Below are 22,030 nucleotides of genomic sequence, written 5' to 3'. Positions count from 1 at the left end.
AACCAAAATCAGGTCATACTCAGTGTCAGGATCCACCAGATCCTATTATTTTGCATTCATTTACTACACATGTCACTGAGGTACATATGTTATGCCAGTTTTAACATTGCTATCTGAAAGAGAAGGACATTCATTCAACTACAGCCATTAACCAGTGGTATGTTTGCTTGTACACACCCAAACCCTAAACAGGAGCTAATTTTTGCATACCTAGTCCTCTCCTGACTTGTCTTTGTACAAGCTCTGCCGTTGGTAGGGGTGGTACAGGTGGAAGTAAACCAAGCCTTCGTGGGTCATCTGGCCTTAGGGCTCTTGTCCTGGGCATTCCAGAGCCACTCTCCAGCCTACATCTCACCACCAGCGTCTGTAGTTCCCCAATGTAGCTGTAGCTTTTGGGAGTCTTGCGCGCATAGACACTGTACTGTTTAGCATTCTTCTTGTACACTCGTCTGTACCTGAAAATAGGGTGGTAATATTGTTGTTAAAGAAAAACATGGAGACAAGTACCAAGAAACATTTCAGTAGTTCTCGTGATACTTACATCTCTGTACCATCTGCCCTCTTCTGAGTTGGTCGGTCCCGATGGCAGTTGTAGTCCAGGGCTGTCAGGAGGACTCGGGCTTCGTACACCGGTGGACTGAAGGCAAAGCGCTTGCTGGCATACATTAATATATGATTTTGAAAGGATTCAAGGTCTGCCGTTGATCTGTAATGAAATTAAAACAGAACAAATTACGACAGCTAAGCAGAACTGAGCAGTTGTTGGTCAAATGAACACTTTCACCCCAATTCTCACACATACCTAAAGCGCAGGTATTTGTGCACATCCTTCAACCATTGTTTCTTGAGGATTATCTCCACAAGAGCCTTGTGTGCTTTAGAGTCTCTTTGAATCCATTGTTTCTCCGAGTCTGCCAGCTGCACATGTTTACAGCTGCCCATAGCCCACTCATGCTCGTTGCAGACATGATGTAAAAGCCCTGCCCACAGTGTCTACAATTGTAATACACAACATAAAAAGAAACAACAATTACAGTGGGTACCACTTGGAATTGTCCGGTTTCACGCGTGATTCTCACGGGACCTCACGCATCTTTTATTTATTTTTCCCAAGTGAAGCTGCAATGACCCAAACAACCACAAATAATATGTTGTAAGTTGTACGTTATACATTGTAATACGTTATAAGTTGTAATACGTTATAAGTTGTAATACGTTGTACGTTATTAGTTGTAATACATTTCAGACAGCTGCGTAAATCACGGAAAGCGTGAATGAAGTGGCCACTTCTAAATGGGACCCACTGTATCAGCGGGCAGTTCACAAGTCCGATGGATTATTTATAAGGTTAATTTACAATAAGATTTGGGAAATTAAAAGGGAGAAATGACACAAAACTTACCAGGAACTCTTCATAGGAGTCGGCTGTTTTGCAGCACCACCAGAAGTGATTTACGATATCTTTCAGCCAAAGGAGTAAGACAGACAGTTCTTTTACCTGGGCTGCCTGGGTATAAGGATTAAAACCGTTATTAATAGCAATGCACAACAATGACAACATTATAATGCGCAGGGGTGCAATTAAACTGCTACTATGGACACTCACAGCCGCAATCTTCTTTGCCAAATTCTTGGCACCATGCCACATATCTAAACTGTGATGAATCCTATGGTCCTTGTACCTCCCCTTAACAGGATCTACAAAACATGTACATGCAGAGATGTAAATAAGTCAAATGTTGACTACATGTCAAGTAACATCTAGGACATGTGGATATGAACTCACCCATCAGGGCACCAATCTGTGAGTGGACATCTGTGCAGATTTCGACCAATTTAACTTCAGTGACTAGTTGATCCATAGTCAAGATGAAGGCCTCCTTCTCCATCATGGCAGACCGTCTGTCGGTTTGTCTTTTGTCTACTGTGACTACACTGATGATCTCCAATGTGTCGTTTTCCATTGTAGTGTAACTACAGTACTGCGCACAGTGACCCGGAGTGTCGTTTCTGCCATCAGCTAGATGTGTAGGACAAGAGAGTTTGTGTTTGTGTACAAATACTGCATCATAATTTTTAGAAAGATAAACTGTATGTGTATCACTAACCAAGGACAACAACATCTTTGTCCTAAAGTCTTGCAATCACATCTGCCCTTTTTTCCATCCAGTACGTTTTGATGGAGTCAACACAGTATGTGTCTTGGATGGAGAAAAAGGTGTTTGGGGCAAAAATGCCCATGTTCATAAATCTAAATAGCAGTGCAATTTTAGCGTAGTTGTTTCCTGATAGTAGGATGTTGGTGCTCAGCATAAAGTCTCCAGCCTGGAGTCCGTACTTCATCAAGGGCTGTGAAACCCATCGCCACACAATGTGTCCATCAGCACAGCTCTAATGATAAGAACAAATAGACTTATATAACAGCTATAGTAGTTTGTGTACCAGTTAACTTTTTCATAAAAACATTTACAGGTAAAGGTACATGTTTGTGTCCATTTGAAGTGTACATTCACATAGTTATTGTCATAACAAAAGTGTCACATACCCATTCTAACATGCTTGCAGTGCCTTTCCCTTTGATGTTCACCAGGAATGGTGGATGGTGTTGGCATGTTGCACCGGTCACATTTATTGCTGTGCACCGTTTCACCGGTAGTATAACAAAGGCCGCAAGGTACTTCAAGCAGTCATCATACACAATCGATGCCTTGGCACCAACAATGTCCTCCGCCTTCTGTACAGTTGGCACATTTGAATCAGCTGGTGCGGCAGTGGAGCTGTCAGGATCTGTAGATGGTTCAGACTCAAAATCTGCAGTGAGGTCGCGTACAGTCTCTTCCAAACCAATTACTGGCAGCGCATCAAAGTTTTGAACATTTGGTAAAGCTCCACCCAACCTGTTTCAGTCAAACAGTACAAACATAGATATGTTACCAAAAACATGTGAACAAACATTTTCATTGCAAGGCAGTGTCTGAAGCAGCTACTCTGTCTCGCAAAGTTGTGGAGAGAAGAACTGGCATGTGAGTCCTTGTATCAACATCATAGCTGACGCATGAAAAATTTCACCTATTCACCTTATTCCGCATGCAAACATGGGGGCTGACATGACACTTTGTCTCGGAACATCCAATTGGACAATGCACTGGAATGAATTAGTGATGGTTGTCGTTTCAACTGTCTGATTTAAGTTGTCTTTTTATAAAGTTGTGCCTCCATAATCAAACAGGCTTGTAGAGTAGGTCACCCGAACAACCAGGCTGTTTTCAGCAGTAAAACCTGTGTTTCGATGGTTAGTGTGAGGAGTTTTGCCATCACATTTCATGAAAATAGAATGGATGTGTATGAAGGCAAGTGTCATAACGGAAGTTTATACAAATACACGGAAGGTAAAAAAAATAAAATGCTTGTGTCAGAATAAGGTGAACAGAATACCAGAGTGTAGCTGAGATGGTGAGCCAAGAATTGTGGAGCTATACATTTGTGACTTGATGGTAGTATTAAGTTGCAGTACAAGAGACATTAGGAAACTTAACGAAGAGAAAGTGGAGGGATGTACTCTTCATCAGAGCTGTCAAGCTCCTCATCATCAGTATCTGATGCCTTTACAGGTGGAGGGTTAACTGCCCAGTCAATCCTGATGAGACAAAACAGTCAATAACATAATATACACTGAGATAACATTCTTCAGTGACAACATCAACTCCGCTGATCAAAATACTCACGTGCTATTCCTCAAGTCATTGATGGCTTGTTCATCCAGATGTTCCTCTGCACCAATGATCATTTCACCAAGGCTTAGAAACAGCATTATATAACATAGAATATTAAATTAACACAAAATCAGAAAGAAGTAACACTGAAAAGCTCTTAGAAGAACCTGCAATCACAGTGCACATTATGACCTACCTGCACTCAAGCCTGGCCAATTCTTCCACACCTGCCGAGCCCTTGCTGGCCTTTTCTGAGGTATGCTTGTCTCTGTAACATGTTGAACACAAAAAAATGAGTGGACCTAAGAATAAAAAGGTAATGTGACATTACAGTCTGTGGCAGAAATGTGAACTTTTCAATTAGTCATGATAATGACATGTAGTTCACAGTAAAACATGCCTGTGAGGAAACATGGGCAAAGTAGGACCTGAAACAAGCCAGGCACACTCACTTATCAGAATCACTTGACCCGATGCTCGTTAGAGTGAGATCTGTCAGTACTGGCCGTTTTTTCATGGGAGTGGATGACAGTGGTCCTTCATACCTAAAAAAAAAATTACACAGTTCAACACTGCAGGTACAAATGTTATGCCTAATGCCGGAACTAGTCTCAGATCCCAAAATCAGCTGGCCAGTCGATCGCCAATGCATAACTTCACCATCACTTTACATAACATCGTCAACACTGTTGTAGTTGTAATTTAGTTAAAAATTATGAAGTATTCTTAGCTGCACATATACAAGTGAAACTAGGGCCAACATCTATTTAGAGTGTTACGTATGCTGCCCGCCTGATGCTAATTTAGCAGCATATATCAAATTTGATTTTCATTAGCAATACCTCTTTTAGCTAAGTTATCATTAGTCACCAAAAACATTGTCTCAAGTCTCATTACACCTTGCAATGTTTTCCGTTACGTTTCGTGCGTCCATTTGGGGTTCATTATCATCGAAGACATTTCACACTTCTTAGGTAATGTTACATTTTAGCATCAGCTTGGTAGAGACGGGCTCTGGTAGATAACAGGTGAAAACCGGATCGGATCTGTGGGTAGAGCTAACTATCAAACGCTAACAGCTACGGTTAGCCATCGCTAACATTAGCACGTTTATCGAACAGCCTTCGATAGATTTCTATGTTATAACTTCCCGAAAAAACTACACAAACATATAAAACAAACTTCTAGCGAAATACTAACAGCATCTTACTTACCAATCCAAAAGAAATGTTGCAAGTTCAGAGTCGAACCTCATTTCTTTCATGTCCATCAGTTGTCTCCAGCGATGGAAAGCAGTGCCAATATTTACTCGGTTCGGCTCCTTTTCTTATCTGATTTTATTTGTGATTCCGAGCGCGTTTTTTTCCCTGCAGCGGGTGGTTGTGGTGGTGGTAGGGGTCTCTTGCCAAGGGCTTCAGCCATTCTTCCGCTCTCTTCCCTGAACTGAAATGTAGTAGAGTGCTGTACTTTCCACACGATTGACATCAGGTTCAAGTACGCCCACAAGCCGTGCGAGTTATTCGTGTATTGCAGTTTGGCTGGTGGTTATGTTGTCCGCGTACCGCCTCCCATGGCCGAAACTGGTATTATGACACCTGTCAGGCCGTGGCTAGTAATTTAGCATGCTAATTCAGGTTGATATCTCTGCAGCACTATAACTTGACATTTTTTTAATGACATAATCGCCCTTATTTCTTCTCATTCTTTTGATGCGTGTAGCTCATTTTTTGGATATTTTTACCTCAATTTTTACACAACCAACCCTTACAGAAAAATCACATGAATATGATGTAATCATAAAATAATGGTCATCTGTAATTTTTTTTCATATGAGTTCTTATGTGTGTGACACACCTTGATGCTGACACCAGTCATTGCCCTTCCTGTAAAGGTGATGATTGGCTCGGTTGTTTCTGTCGTTTGTTGATGATGGCAGCTCCAGATGTATGAATCCCTCGACAAATCTGGGCAGTGCATGGGCAACCAAGGGGCTGGATCAGGCTGTTCACAAAGTGAGGTGAGAGTTGAGCAGTTCAATGTTATGTATTATCTTAGAAAAATTAACAATGATCATTTTAAAAGCCAGCACAGTGTGAATGTCACAGGTGAACACACACACACACACACACACACACACACACACACACACACCATATTTCAGCTAATTCTTGGTGCAATAGCCACCTCATCATTGCCTAATTTTCCTTATAAAGCAGTGCAGCCAATCATCTCTAAATTGGACCAGTGTAGCTGCATTAGTGTAGTAGTGTAATTGCTAATTTTACCTTCAATTAATGTGCTGGGAAACAGCAGAAGCTGTAAATGACCTGACTCAAAGACACAGGACTGTAACACTGATAAAATGACAGGAAAAAAAACTGGAGAAAACTCTACATTAAAGGTCCCATGGCATGAAAATGTCACTTTATGAGGTTTTTTAACATTAATATGCGTTCCCCCAGCCTGCCTATGGCCCCCCAGTGGCTAGAAATGGTGATAGGTGTAAACCGAGCCCTGGGTATCCTGCTCTGCCTTTGAGAAAATGAAAGCTCAGATGGGCGTGGAATTGACTTCTCCTTATGAGGTCATAAGGAGCAAGGTTACCTCCCCTTTCTCTGCTTTGCCCGCCCAGAGAATTTGGCCCACCCATGAGAGAGAGAGACATCATGGCTTTCAAACGAGCAAAGTGGCAGTTGGTCAAGGCCACACCCCCACCCTCCACTTTGCTCCCCTCCTCCTCCTCAATAGCTACAGACACAGAAATGGTACATCCTAAGGAAAGCTCATTGTGGGACTGGATCTAGTGGCTGTAATTCTGCACCAAGGCTTCAGATACAGTATTAGGGGACCACTAAGGCCTATATAAAAGAGACTTCAGATACAGTATTAGGGCCTATATAAAAGAGACTTCAGATACAGTATTAGGGGACCACTAAGGTCTATATAAAAGAGACTTCAGATACAGTATTAGGGGACCACTAAGGCCTATATAAAAGCATCCAAAGAGCACCATGTCATGGGACCTTTAACATATACACAATAAACTTTCAAGAAGCATTTCAGTACAAGAGTCAAAAGGCAAAAAACGTTCAGGACCAAAAATTACTCCTTCTTTACTGTCACTGGTATGACCATATTTAAATTACTGTGCAGAGGTTTGGGGCAATACTTATAAATGTACACTATCATCACTATCTTTATTGCAAAAAAAGAGACCACCAGTTAGACCACAGAAATTCACTATTTTATTCAAAAACATTAAAAATCACTGATCTGGTTCATTTTTGAACAGCACAAATATTGCATAAAGAAATAAGCAACCTACTCCCTGGCAATATTAAAAAAATGATTTTGTAATAGAGATGGGGGGGGGGGTATAATTTCAGTGGGGAATTCTACCTTAAACATCTTTGTGTCCGTACAACATTAACAAGTTTGTATTTCTATATGTGCTCAAAAAGCAAAAAAAAACCCAGCTCAAAAAGCGGTACAAAATGTTTTTCACAGGTACAGGGAAGAGGAAGGGCTTTGACCAGGTGTTCTCACAGATTATTTGTTTATTTACATTATTTATTTTCAATGGTCCCATTGTAAATATTTTTAATGTTTTCTTTTTTTGGTGTGTGGGTACATACATATACATACTGTATATGTAGCAAATTGCAAAGAATGTGTTATGATAAGATATATAAATATGAAGCAATTATGATTTATTAATGAGTAGAGGAGAAGGGGTAGGATTAAATAAGTACTGCGCTTTTTCCTATTCCTTTTCAGACATGTTAAGTTAATATTGTTTTTTTTTTCTTTTTTGGACTTTTAGCCTTTATGGTATAATTTTTACATGTTCAAATTAAAGCCTTATATAAGGTATATATTTTGGTATGCAAAGATGTGGAAGGATAGAATGTGTCAGGATGAGGTGATGGAGATCAGAGAAGTGAGGCAGGAAGGCTTGTTTTCTCAGAATTTCAGTACCTGTCATGGTGTGCGGAGTTAAGTCTCACTAAAAGACAGACACACACACACACACACACACACACACACACACACACACACACACACTGGCAGCAGAGGTCTTTGCCTTATCTCTCTGTCCTGTTCCTCATCTTTCTCTTTATTTCGATCATAAGCCCCTGCTTGCTTTGTGATGTGTTCAGTGACATAAGTGTGTGTGACTCTCTTCTTCTCTCTTTACCACACATACTCCGCTTAGTGTTTGTATAGGCATTTATGGATGCATCCACACCAATTTACACTATGGCATGTATATACATGTAGAGTGCAGTGTTTATGTGTGTTTTTGCTCACTCGCTGGCTTGCACCATAAACCAGCTCTACCATACTGTAAAACAATGAGACACACACACACACACACACACACACACACACACACACACACACACACACACACACGCATATAGCTTGGTTTCCTTCTCTCTCTAATGCTCTGTGCTCCTCCTCTATCTCTCTTTTTCACTCACTCTCTCTCTCTCTCTCTCTCTCTCTCTCTCTCTCTCCATCTCAATCTCTTGCTCAGAGCAGTTCGTTCGGCAGAGCGGTATAACAGAGTAGAGTGTGTGTTAGCGGTGAAGAGTGTGTGTGTGCATCCAGAGCAGCGATAGCAGTAAAAACGAAGAGAGAGAGAGACAGATAACCAGATAGAAAGGGAGAGAGAGAGACATCCAGAGGCAGGACTGAGCAGACTGAAAGAAAGCAACACTCCTCACCACCGTGAGTACTGTACTGTATATACATGCTTTTCTCCATTCACTCACTATTGTGGGAGCTGTTTCCTAACTATCTGAACTGGGTTGTGTGATATACAGTAGACAGGTGGACGCTGTACAGAGTTTACAGCAGGAATACAGTAGAAATGCATGGGAGATGCACATGATCACTTTCAAATTGTTGGCTGGAGTCACATTGTATTCCTCAGTGTGAAGCTGCAGAGAGTGCCGTGTGTATGTGTGTACACGCATTCATAGATGTATAAAAGTGTAGACATCTAAAGGTGGGTATGGAACTGACTCATACATAGAAATACAAAAGAAATGAGTGCATGAGCGCTTACAAAATCTGCGCCTGAACACCGATTGTAATACGCTTGTAATGCAAATGTCTTTATCATTGTATTTCTCTTTAATGTATCGTGTGTATGTGTGTGTGTGTGTGTGTGTTTTTGTTGTTGCAACTTGAGTGTTTCTGGTTGTGGTTACACTTTCCCAAAGGCAATTCTTAATTTTGTGTGGGAAACGTATTGAATTTTGATTGGAACTACATTACATACATCATACTATGTGGATTGCTGGCATGCATAAGGTTTTTTCACCAGATGTATGTAGACTTTTCACACTAAATGAGCTGCAGATGAACAGACACACCGCAGTGTGGTGTGTTTTACTTTTTTGTCCATCTGCTCTTCGCCTTACTTTTCCCTTAGTAATATTTTATTTGTAATTTTTTTTTCCACATGCAAGTCTGATTTATATTCTGAACTAAAAACAATGCCACGCTTCTTGAGTGATATTTCCCAGCACTCCCCCCCCCATTCACAACCACAAAAAGATGAAGAAAGGCTGAAATCAGCTACTCTCTCCATAGTAAGATAAGATTAGTTCATTTTAGTGTTTCCACTTCTCTCAAATAGTGTTAGAAGGGAGGACTGGAGAATATATCAGAGGTGCATTGTAAAGTGCAGTGTTGATGCTGAGGACAGCAGAGAAAAGAGGTAAGGGGGGTGGCGAGGAGAGAACTAAAAAGAGGGATTATGATAACCTCTTAAAAAGAGGGATTATGATAACTGCTGCCATGCCTTCTTTTTTCCCCCTTCCTCACTCAAAGTAATTATTTCTGGAAAGCCACTTTCTTTCTGTGGCTTCTCTGTGGCTTTGTCAGCTCTGTTTCCCTTCGTCAGACGCCACAAAGTCAAAATCAGGCGCACTTAAATGCCACCGCAGCATTGTGAAAATTGTTTTAGAACGCCATGTACCAACGTGGGATCTCTTGTCACATTTACAACCAGTGATTGTTATCTTTTCATAACAATCGCAGTTGCCCGGATTATATAATTATAATAATAATAATTATATAATTAATATCAATTCATTTGTTTGAGCTTTTCTGTCATTATAATGTATACATTTTTAATGTGTAAACCACTTTCTCCTGTGTGAGAATGTCACTTCACATAAAATAAAAGCACATTCCTTTTAAAAATGTGTTTCCAGTTGCAAGCAGTGTGAACGTTTGTCAAATCTGTATATCAAATACAGAGCAAGTATGAGGCAAATGCACCAATGACTTCCATGAGTATCTGCACATGTGTGTGTGTGTGTGTGTGTGTGTGTGTGTGTGTGTGTGTGTGTGTGTGTGTGTGTGTGTGTGTGTGTGTGTGTGTGTGAGAATATGTCTTCCTGGAGGATCAAGGAATGTATGTTGGAGGCCGCCAGGCTCTGAAGGGAAGTGTCAAGGGTAGGATATCTGTGGCTTTTTTCGGGATTTACTCTCACAATAAGGATTTAGTGGGTGACACTTGGGCAGGGTGTGTCTACATCAAAGGGGCTTCTCAGCATGGAGCAACAGCAGCAAGCAGCAACACATCAGGAAACACTGCTGCTGCTGCTGCTGCTGCTGCTGCTGCTGCTGCAGTGTGGAGGCAGAGCTGGGAGAAAGTTGGCTTTATTCTTTTTTATTCTTTTTACAAAAGACAATGTCCAGGCAGTGTGTGTTCATGCTGTGTATGTGCAGTTGTAAGGTTCTGTAGTGATCTTAGCGTGTAGGGTGGAAACATTTGCATATAGATCCCCCATGGACTCTTATTTTACACAGGGAGATACACAGGCTTTAAGGGCTTGTATGTTGATATGCGAACATGTGTGGCTGACATTTTCTAACATTTACAACATTTCCACAATTTACAGATTATGTCAAGAACAGAAGAGCAAAAAAAACAACAAAAAAAACTAACAGAGTTTGATCCTAAAGGAAAAATGTGGCTGTCCGCTCAGAATGAAAAGTTATGGAGACTAAACCTCCACAGTCTAATTGCTGACTGTTTCATCATCATCATCACCCAATAATTTCTACAATAACAATTCATTCTGAATGACATATTCCATTAACGTCTTTCTTTCTCTCATATACATCCATATTCATTAGAGAACATTACACTTATAACACTTATACCCTATAACTGCTTCTGTAATTTATCACACATACATACGCACACACACACACACACACACACACACACACACACACACACACATACACACACACTCACTTTCCTGATTGTCAGACACCATTCAAAAAGTTTCTCCTTTGAAACCAGCTCCCCTCATGCATACAAAACACCATTTTGAGGTTCCACTGCGTCTTTTCGGTAGAATTAATACAGTATTTCACACACCGCCTAATCTCTTTAAGCAGTGTTGTTATCATAGCCTGTGATGAATTGTATCACTACTGTAGCGTGTTGCACCTACAAGATGTTTTTAGAGAGCGTCGTTGTAGGTTTAAAAGTGAATTTACTACTGTCGTGTGAGAGTGTGTGTGTGTTGGTATTGTCTGAGTGTTGTACTGACAGCACAGATAAGTCTTTTTGTCCTGAGGTCTAATCCCTCCGCTACACAAGAATGAGAGATGGATAGAGAAAAAGATGGGAGACAGTGAGAGAGAGACATTGGTGTTGAACACAGTGACAAGTCTGGGAGAAAATGTGTGTGTTGTCGTGTGTGTTTGTAAAGACAACGTTGCGGCGGAGGCTTTCAGAAGGGAGCGAGAGCGGGATTTGCATGTGAACAAGGGCTTTAACGGAGCCGTGAACCGTTAATACGCATTCAGAGAGGTTTTGTAGCGCGTGGCCGGAGTTGTTCAGAAACAGGTGTTCTGCAAATCACAGCAAACACTCTCTCTTCCAAAATATTTTCCTCAGCAGTTTAATTCTCTGTATTCTCTGGCACCGTTCACTTTGCCAGCGCTTTCAGTAGGACTTGGGCTCTTGTTAAGGGAAAAAATTATTTGGAAGATGTAAAAAAAAAAAGGACTGCATTCATGTTGTTTTGTTCTTTTAAATCCATGTGGACATAATGGACTCTGGCACACGGCATCCAGCACTTCATTTGAACAGTTAACACAAATCTTATTCTATTTTGATATTAGAGATGTGATTGGGTTAAAACACAGATACCAACAGTGACATCAGCATATCACAAAGACCACACTTCCATTCCATTTGTGATAATCTTCTAAATGGGACATCATCTTTGTCTGTATTTTTAGCGATTGGCAGTGCCATTACCTCAAATGTTGAAACTAAGCGGCTGCAGTGGAAGAGTGCAGAACGCCGAATGGCTCGATAATCGAGCTGTTCCAATGATAAAGGGAGCTTGGGAAATATGGCTGTAAATTGTCAGCTGAACATACGAGTTCAGCTCATTTTCACAAGTCATGTTCCCACAGTATATTATAGAGATTTACTGAAAGTCACTTTTTGTGCAGGAGTGCACTCTGAGATGCATAGGGTCAGCAGAAAATCTCATAGTACCCTTTATTTTAAAGCTCCATATTTGATTCACTTTGTCTTAGCTTGTTTGGTAATAATTTGTTCTCGCACATACAGTAATTGCAGGTCACCAGTGTGTCCAGGACATCCTCTACATTGACATCAAGTAAAACAATTCACATTGGGGGCAGTATCCTAATCCTTTCTTTTAGGAAAAGAAGGCTGCAAAGTTCCAGCCTTCCGTGTGGTGATTTTAGGGAGATCATTGTACCACTTTGTTCATTCACATTTACATTTCATATTAGGTCATTGTAGGTCAGTCGACAGCACATAAGTTGAATTTACGATCAGTTTCAAGATACTTTACATTTACTTAGATTTTTCAGAATCTAACTCCAAGTAGTTGCTGTTCATACAGGTCACTGACAAAGTGACATCAAGTGAGGCCTTAGATCAGCGGTGTAGTCTACGTGATACGCAGGTATACCCAGTATACCCTCTAAGAAAGCTCCAGCATTTCCATTTACCCACTTAAAAATGCCCAATGACACTCAAGAACATACTTTCCATTATATTTTTGATATATTGATATACATCTGTGTTTTTCTTCTTCACATGCTTCTCATTCTTCAAATAAAGGTATTTCCCCCGTAAATTGGTGCATAAAAGTGTATCCGAATACAGGAAATTAAGTCATTGATGCTCAAAACTTCCCTGGGGAAGGACACCTAGACCCCCCCACTATGATATTGACCCCCCTTCCTCCAAAGGCAGATTCTGGCCAATATACATTACAGTATACCCACTACAATACATTAGACTACACCACTGCCTTAGATGTTTTACAGTAATCCTTCTTTAATGATAATTATATCATGATTCCACTTGGGTTGTACTATAAATGCGTACGATTTTTTTCTTCTTCTTTTGAGCAAGTTTTTTTTAAAGAATATTAAGAGAACAATTCCAGCGTTGCCTAAAGCCATGCAGAGTAATAAACCTTGAGCAAAATTGCTGGCTTTTGATTAAGTCTGTTTGCGCAGCCTTTAGTCATGTTACTCACATTAATAGCATTCCCGATTTTTAATTCATGTCTGACATTTTTGTTGTTTAAAATGATTTGGCTTTTATTTATTTATACAAATCGAAGAGTTGTGGAAGGCTGTGATGCTGCTCACTGTGGCTCATACTTTTTAAAGGAATTCAGCTCTTTCTTTTCAGATGAAAATGCCATCTAGACATTGGTTTTTGTGTGTATCAAATCTCATAATCTCAAAAAGTTTTATAATCAGACAATGCCTGGTTTAAATCATACTTTTTCTAATTTAAAATTGTATTTAAGGAAGTCATTACAGCTACTTGTGTTTAGACAACACAAAGAAGGGTTTGTAGAAAAGCTGATATTCCTCAAAGTACGGTATTGTAAATGAATATTATGGATATTATGGATCATAATCAATTTTGTGTTTCACCACTAGATTTCACTTTACTTTAAGCGGGCAGCTTAGAGACAGATTACTGTAGATTTGTCTGTCTACATGTCTACAACTCTTCACTAAACAATGTCCAATCATGCTTCACTTGGAGTGACTCAGGAAGTATTTGAAACAGCTTCTTCTGTAATTCGCTCTGGCAAAATACGCAAACTTAGAGTGTGAATGATGTACTGTACATCATTAGGGCGTCTGATCTACCAGGTGAGCTACCCAGGGGCCCTTATTATGTCATTTAGACTGTACATTACATCATTCACATATGCAGAGGCTCAGTCCTCGACGCAGCGGCTCAGGGTTCGAGTCCGACCTGCGGCCATTTGCTGCATGTCTTCTCTCTCTCTCTCTCTCTCTCATTTTTTCCTACAAACATGGAGAAGGGTACAGAACTTTTACATGGCCATTTTCATTTTAAAGTTCTTCCAGACGGCGCAGTCGACAGAACCAAAGTTATTTGTAACCACTGCAAAGTTGAATTTTCTTATCACCAGAGTACTTCCAGTCTGAAATATCACCTAAATGAAATACACACCGTTGATACCAGCAAATCATTCAACGAAACAAACAGTGGCGCGAGGCGTCGGCAGACTACGCTAGATGCAGCGTGTGGGAGAAGTATAGATTAACAAAGGCAAGAGAAGCTAACAAATACCATAGTGAAGAGGATAGCTACAGACTGCAGGCCCATAGTGAAGAGGATAGCTACAGACTGCAGGCCCATAGTGAAGTGGATAGCTACAGACTGCAGGCCCATAGTGAAGTGGATAGCTACAGACTGCAGGCCCATAGTGAAGTGGATAGCTACAGACTGCAGGCCCATAGTGAAGTGGATAGCTACAGACTGCAGGCCCATAGTGAAGAGGAGAGCTACAGACTGCAGGCCCATAGTGAAGAGGAGAGCTACAGACTGCAGGCCCATTAGTGTTGTGGAGGACGTCGGTCTGAGAAACATTCTGAGAATCGCAACAAATGACGGCAGGTATGAGATTCCCTCAAGACGCACCATCACAAGAAGAATACACCAGTTGTATGAAAAGGAGAGGACCGCAAAAGCAACACCTTTACAACGTGTTGCTCTCACTGGGGACCACTGGACATCACTGGGTAACCATAGTTACCTCGGAGTTACAGTGCATTATATTGATGAACAGTGGGCGCTGCATTCACATGCTCTGACTGTAATGAAAACAGAGGAGAGACATTATGCTGAAACGTTTGTGTTTCACCTCACTCTAACAGGGACATTTGGTACTGAACAGAGACTGGTTATAACAGGGACATTTGGTACTGAACATAGCCTGGTTATAACAGGGACATTTGGTTCTGAACAGAGACTGGTTATAACAGGGACATTTGGTACTGAACAGAGATTGGTTATAACAGGGACATTTGGTACTGAACAGAGATTGGTTATAACAGGGACATTTGGTACTGAACAGAGATTGGTTATAATAGGGACATTTGGTACTGAACAGAGACTGGTTATAACAGGGACATTTGGTACTGAACATAGACCATAGGTTATGCTACTCCCTGATAAAAGAAAACAAATGTTTCTGCTGTTATCTCAATTGCCTGTTTTAATGTTATGATTGTGGCTCAGGTTTTATTTTATATATAACAAACAGGATAACATGAATGCCCTGGCAGTGGCAATAAGCTTTAATTTTGTATTTGCTTTGATTACATTGTTTAAGTTGAGATTTACACTAAATATTTTATTTACCTTCTACTGTATAAACAAAATTCTGATGTTAAGTGTTTGCAGAACAAATGTTATGGCACTTTCGTTCCTATGGCAGAACATTTAAAATAAAATTGCGCTATACACTACTTTTGAATTCATTATTGGATTTTGTGTATAACAATGTGATTAATCATGATTAATCAGGGAGATCATGCGACTAATCGCGATTAAAACTTTTAATCGTTGCCCAGCCCAAATAAAATGTAATATAAATATCTCATCCTATTTTAATTAATAGGCAATGATATAAATAATTGGGGGGTGCCGCTGGAGCCGATCCCCGCTGGCAATGGGTGAGAGGCGGGGCCATTCATACTCACATTCACAGCTACTGGCAGTTATAGAAAGAGTCACCAATTAACCTAATTAACGTAACCTGCATCTGTTTGGACTGTGGGTGTGTCAATCAGAATCAATCTAAAATATTCAACATGTTTTAATGAATTCCAAGGCTGTTTTTTGAAAGCTTGTTTTTTTATACACTGTGGTCAAGGTCAAGGTCAAGTTTATTTATAGAGCACATTTACAAGCAGTCACTACTGCCCCAAAGTGCTGTACAGATACTAAATACTGGTAAACATTATAAAAAGCCAACTAATTAGCCAAAAAGAAGTAAAAACCCACTAAAAACATAGTATCCCAGAAACAATAATAATTAAAACATATGTAAACATGATTACAAACAATATTCACAATGTCACAGCTCAGCTTGTGATGAAAGCCATGTCGAAAAGATGAGTTTTTAAAAGTGATTTAAAAGACTCGATAGAGCTAGCTACTTTAATATTGAGGGGAAGAGGATTCCAGAGCTTAGGACCTGCAACTGAAAAAGCTCTGTCCCCTCTGGTTTTCAGTCTGGATCTAGGACATTTCAAAAGAAGCTGATCATTTGACCTAAGTGCTCTGACTGGGGTGTGTAAAATCATATTTATCATATATAAAACATATCAGCTAGATAAGAAGGTGCCAATCCATTTAAAGATTTAAAAACAAATAATAAAATCTTAAAATGGATTCTGAGAGTGATAGGCAGCCAGTGGAGAGACGATAGTACTGGGGTAATGTGGTCAAAGCGCTTTTTCCCTGTCAGCAGGCGTGCAGCTGCATTTTGAACTAATTGCAATCGGCGAACAGAAGACTGGTCGAGGCCATAGTATAAAGATTTGCAGTAGTCCAGGCGATTTGTAATCAGGGCATCTACAACTTTTTCCAGTTGACTTTGGGGTAGGTACAACTTCACTTTCCCAAGAAGTCTAAGCTGAAAGAAGCTTGTTCTTACTACTGCGCGAATTTGTTTATCCAGTTTAAATGAACTATCAATAATAACTCCAAGACTTTTTACACATGGACTATAGTTATAGAGTAATGGGCCAAGAGCACTATTTAAATCTGAGATATCGGGTTCTCCAAAAGTTATAATTTCAGTTTTTTTGTCATTTAAGTGTAAGAAATTTAGTGACATCCAATCTTTTATTTCACGTAGACAATTACTCAGTGCTTCACTGGAATTCGTTGTGGATTGATTTTCTCCTGTGAAGGCCACTTTTATTTATATCATGGCATACTTATTTCAGCCTGACGCAGCCTTGTCAATTAACCTCTGGGGCGGGATCAACAATTTTGGTTGCAACATGGACAGAAGATATATCAACTACGGTTTTACAATAGCTGTTTACTTTATGTTTTCTTAACCAGTTCTTTCTCCTGGGTTTGCAGTGAGTATGAATTTATGTGAAGATAAAAGGAAATCCATCGAATGAATCCTGTGTGTGTGTGTGTGTGTGTGTGTGTGTGTGTGTGGTGTGTGTGGTTGTGTGTGTGTGTGTGTGTAAGAGAGAGAGCATTTGTGTTTGGCTCATAGCCACAGACATCCTCATTAGGCTGCCTCACATTTTGCTTCATATTTACATTTTGTGTGTGTATACTGTTACTGCATACATACACAGCCAAAGTAAAGTAAAAGCAATGGAGGTTGACATTACAGGTGCTGACCTCTTGTGTGTGTGTGTGTGTGTGTGTGTGTGTGTGTGTGTGTGTGTGTGTGTGTGTGTGTGTGTGTGGGTGTGGTTGTGTGAGAGTGAGTGAGAGAGAGAGATGAATGGCACTCTGAAGGATCCACTTGATTATGTTCAATGGAGAGCTTTCTCCCCCTCAGCCTTATTTATGTCTGCACACTGCAGCCTGGACACACACCTATAAATCTGTTCCTGCTGCAGACCACACACACACACACACACACACACACACACACACACACACACACACACACACACACACGCACACACACACACACACACGCACATCACACGTCTTCAACATCTCTGACACCCATATTTTCTGTCATTCCTCTCACCATCTCTTAAAGGTATCACTGTATTTTTCAAACGCTCATCTGCATCAGGGGTTTTAAATCAGGGGTTGATAAATTGAAAATCAATCATGTGATCTGAAAAGAGGAGAAAAATTTGAATGAGTGGAAAGAGACATTTTCGAGGAATAACACCATGCAGTAAGGGGTGGCAGGTTGTATAGAGAGAATCTGACTGTAATAATGCAGGCATAGACAGTGTACACCAAGACAAAGAACGTAATTATGTCTTTAGTCTATATCGGCGACGTTTCATTTACGGGAGAATTCCGGTGCTGCCGGATGTCACTCATTTTCAGCTGGATGTCCCTCCCCTTCCTCTTTCTTTGTGTTGGCATTTTAAACTCCGGTCGATTCAGGAAACATCCTCCGAGCTAGAACTGAGTAACATTCTCATCACACACTCAACAGCCATTTTAATTCCAGAGCTCGCCTTCCTATGTACCCGTTCCACCAAAACAAGTTCCTTCCCGAGGCTATTTTGCAGTGGCACCATACCTGCGTTCAGCGCTCAGCTCCGCCCAAGACGATTGTGATTGGTTTAAAGAAATGCCAAAAAGCCAGAGCACATTTTTTCCTATCAAGGAATTCTGTGTGGACTAGCCAGACCCTCCTCCGCAGCGCTGTGGAGATCTGGCAATGCAAGACTATTATGTCTTTACCACTTGACATGTCTTTAACAATTAAATTGTGCTGTATATACCTTTTGATTAGAATGAGAGTGAATAAATAGAATAAATAAATAAATGTGAATCTTAAAAAAATCCTTGAACATTTTCAAAGTAAAACAATATAACCCAGTTTAATACCTTTGACAGGGATATTAAGGTCCTGTGTAGAACATGATAAAACTAAAATGGATGTGGTCTGATGTCACCCATGTAGATGTGTTTTGATAACCTGATTTCCAGATGGTTTTGTTACACAGAACTATCTGAGAAGCTGTCATTGGAAAATGTTTGGAAAAGGGCAGGCACAGGTGATTCATTTTAGGTGTTAATGTTAGAAATCAAATATCAGCCAATATATCATCTAAAGTTTTTAACTTTTAACTATTGATGTCGGCGTCGGTCTGAAAAATCCAACATCGGTTGTGCTACATTGAACAAATTTGAATCAAGTTTCACTGCAAATTTTTAGCACATGCCAAACAGCAAAGGGAGGCCATTTCAATTGTGAAAATTCCACATTCAGATCTTGTAAGATCATGTCACTGACTTGCACATGACTTACAACATGAACATGCCTACCAGCTGCAATAGTGCTTTTTTAGGGGAATAGAGTCCACTTCTCTCTGGATGGAGTCATCACTCACTGGGGGTGTGCATTGGCACTGCCCTCACAATTCAATTTGATTACGATTCACCAGGTAACGATTCGATTCAATTCGATTCTACGATGCATTGCGATGCATCAAAATTCTACTGCACACAACAAGGCAAATTTTCCATCAGTCATGAGGCAATCAGTCAGATATCCTGTTAAGATTCGGCTGAAATTTCATGCTTTTTGGTCTAAACGACATACCCAAATTAAAAGTGGTACAGCTCCCACATACTTTGACACTCTGGGGTGTGCCTGACATCATTGGAAAGGAAACACTCTACATTTTTGTTACAAGTGTCAGGGTGATTCTAGGCCTTACTTACACAGAGTTACAGAGGCTAGAATGGAGGTTTTTTATTTCCGTCCAAGTCATAGATCTGTAAAATGATCAAAATAAAATACTGTAAACACATCTGGTGATATACAGATACACCCAGGCCATAGAAACATGTCTCAGGTTATTATAGAAAAAATCCAGATGCCAAAAGACTCAAAAATTGATTTTTCTACAGAAATGTCTGTCCGTTCAGGCAAACCTGACCGGATTGGCTCATATGAGATGTCTATAAAAAGCTTAGAAGCTAGGGAATTCAATGACGCCCACTTTGAGCATGTAGCAAGCTGGGCAGAGAAGCTAGCGGCGATAACAAGTGCGGAAATGGAAAATTGTTTCGCGTTTTTCCCTTGTGATTCGGCCAGAAACTTCAACATTGTGAGGCGAACAGATCGTTTTGGAATATAAAGCTTGGATATTACATTTCCTTGGACTCTTGGGGATTTATGAAAATCAAGTTTTGGCCAACATACCACTTTGTTGCTGAAAGGACAACGAAAACAGGTACGGATGCACTCTCGACAGCTGCGCAGATTATGGCTGAATTGTTTTAGAGGCTAAGCTTTCAATTGGTGTGTATATTTGGAAGATTTAATGCTTTAAAGTTATAAAAACGCTCATGTGTGGAAGTTTTATTGAGGTTACAGCGACGCAGTGTCCCTTCAACGGGACAGTGATCCTTGAGAGGATATTGAACAACAGATTTTATTGGCTGCTATGTGTGTATTATCACTCTCCTGTATCTTTGATACAGAAGTAATTGAAACTTTACAACTTTATTGTCCACTCAAGGCCAGAAAATAAACAGTGACATAATCGATTATGGCACTTTGCCGCATCGATGCTGAATCATGCATGCCCCGCATTGCAATGCATCGCCGAATCGATTATTGTTGACACCACTATCACTCACTGATCTTTAAGAGTTCTGAAAACTCCTGCGTGGACACAATTTCACACAACAACTCCAAAAGAAGTTCTTTGGGCATGTAGGCACATTTTTCTGCTGTGACTTAATTACACTCCTCTATGTTGAAGACACAATCTGTGATTTAGGCTGATAAAACAGATGTTTGGATTTTACACAAAAATATTGCCTCAAGCTAAGATTCTTTAAGAAGTGCCAGCTGTGGTATAGAAATTTGACTGTGTCCCTCTCCAAAACTATCTCCATCTCTTTCCATCTGTGGCTGTGAGTCAGGCTACCTAGAGTTAAAGGAACACGCCGACTTATTGGGACTTTAGCTTATTCACCGTATCCCCCAGAGTTAGATAAGTCCATACATACCCTTCTCATCTCCGTGTGTCCTAACTCTGTCTGACGCACCCACCGCTTAGCACAGATCCTGGAGGTAACCAGCTCCATCTAGCCTACTGCTCCCAATAAGTGACAAAATAACGCCAACACATTCCTATTTACATGTTCTGATTTATATAGTCACAGCATGTACAAATGACAAGGTCGTATGAGACACAGCCATCTTCTAACCATATACAAACTGGGAACTATATTGTCAGAAAGGTGAAGCACTGCTACTTGGGCGGACCCTTCGTCATTGGGTGCTGTTTTAAATCCAGTTAACCAGGCTCATGCTCACTGTACTGTTGCAAAATGGAGACAAGTCAGAAACACACACATGCAAAGCAGTGGCACACACATTCTTGCCTAGGATTCACTTAACTGTTGGCATTTTGTTATAGTGCTGTCTGACACTAGAGGAAAGAGGAAAGGAAGTGCGTAAGAATGCTTTTATTCAGCTCTTTCAACTGTTATGGAAAAGTAATGATTCTACAGCATGAAGGTTTTTTTGGGGGTGATAGAATACAAAATATGTATTGCATAAAATATTATAGTGGGGGAGGGGGGGGGGGGCAATGGCTACCAGCTTGCAGCTAAGCACAGAAACACTGTTTATAAAATAATTTGTTGCAGTCATGTAGGCAGTCAAATATACAGTACTCTTTCTTTAAAGTACAGTAAAGACCCAGAGCATTTCCAGTGAGTAATGGATACTTTCCAATAAATCATTAAGCAAAGACTAATGACTACTGGCATACTTGAAAAGTGTTTAAAGCTCTACCCCAGTTGCATTCAGATACCAATCTGTTGTGAGTATGCTGTGTTGTGAGCATGTTGTATTTTACACCTCAGAAATGAAAAAATTACTTAAAGATACCAGCATGTTAGTCTGGATCAATGGAAGTGCATTTTCAGGATAATGGCCTGACATACCGCGTGTGGATGGAAACAACGACAAACTTCGAGCTAGCGAGCTACACGCTGAAAATGGCAACTTTTGAAGAAAATTTGGATTGTGCAACAAGGCAGGTCTGCTTGGTTCTTTCACGGAATGATTGTAAAGACTTAAAAAGTATATGTTGATGGCATTTCCTCTCTAACTGGTACCTTTTGAAACCAATATTAGAGGATTGCTGTGGATGAAGTACACACAGAGATACACTGGTAAGAGCTAATGAGGTTTAACCATGTATCAGCTAATTTATATAGCTCACGTTACTGTATTATGGTAACAGTTAACTAT

General features: G+C 40.3%; 1 protein-coding gene and 2 long non-coding RNA genes across 4 annotated transcripts in view; 1 reads left to right on the top strand and 2 right to left on the bottom strand.

The window, feature by feature from the left end:
- Window positions 1–1,050: 1,050 nt before the first annotated feature.
- LOC120550791 lies at window positions 1,051–2,794 on the bottom strand. Its single transcript, XR_005637789.1, has 5 exons — window positions 2,546–2,794; window positions 2,109–2,391; window positions 1,787–2,020; window positions 1,403–1,507; window positions 1,051–1,119 (listed from the first exon to the last, which is right to left on the bottom strand). It is a non-coding gene; the product is annotated as an uncharacterized LOC120550791 (long non-coding RNA).
- A 747-nt stretch (window positions 2,795–3,541) lies between these two features.
- On the bottom strand, window positions 3,542–3,981 carry LOC120550792. Its single transcript, XR_005637790.1, has 3 exons — window positions 3,910–3,981; window positions 3,726–3,797; window positions 3,542–3,637 (listed from the first exon to the last, which is right to left on the bottom strand). It is a non-coding gene; the product is annotated as an uncharacterized LOC120550792 (long non-coding RNA).
- Window positions 3,982–8,266: 4,285 nt separating this feature from the next.
- The window catches only part of LOC120550790 (RNA binding protein fox-1 homolog 3-like), a 1,027,376-nt gene continuing 1,013,612 nt past the window's right edge, over window positions 8,267–22,030 (top strand). For both annotated transcript variants that reach the window (XM_039787629.1, XM_039787628.1), the window contains exon 1: window positions 8,267–8,447. The gene's annotated coding sequence lies outside the window, so the exon portion shown is untranslated. The remainder of the gene's footprint in view (window positions 8,448–22,030) is intronic.

The sequence above is a fragment of the Perca fluviatilis genome, chromosome 21, assembly GCF_010015445.1.
Source record: "Perca fluviatilis chromosome 21, GENO_Pfluv_1.0, whole genome shotgun sequence".
In the NCBI taxonomy this organism is placed as follows: Eukaryota; Metazoa; Chordata; class Actinopteri; order Perciformes; family Percidae; genus Perca; species Perca fluviatilis.
Note: the sequence above shows the minus strand (reverse complement) of the source record. Positions and strands in the feature narration are given on the sequence as shown.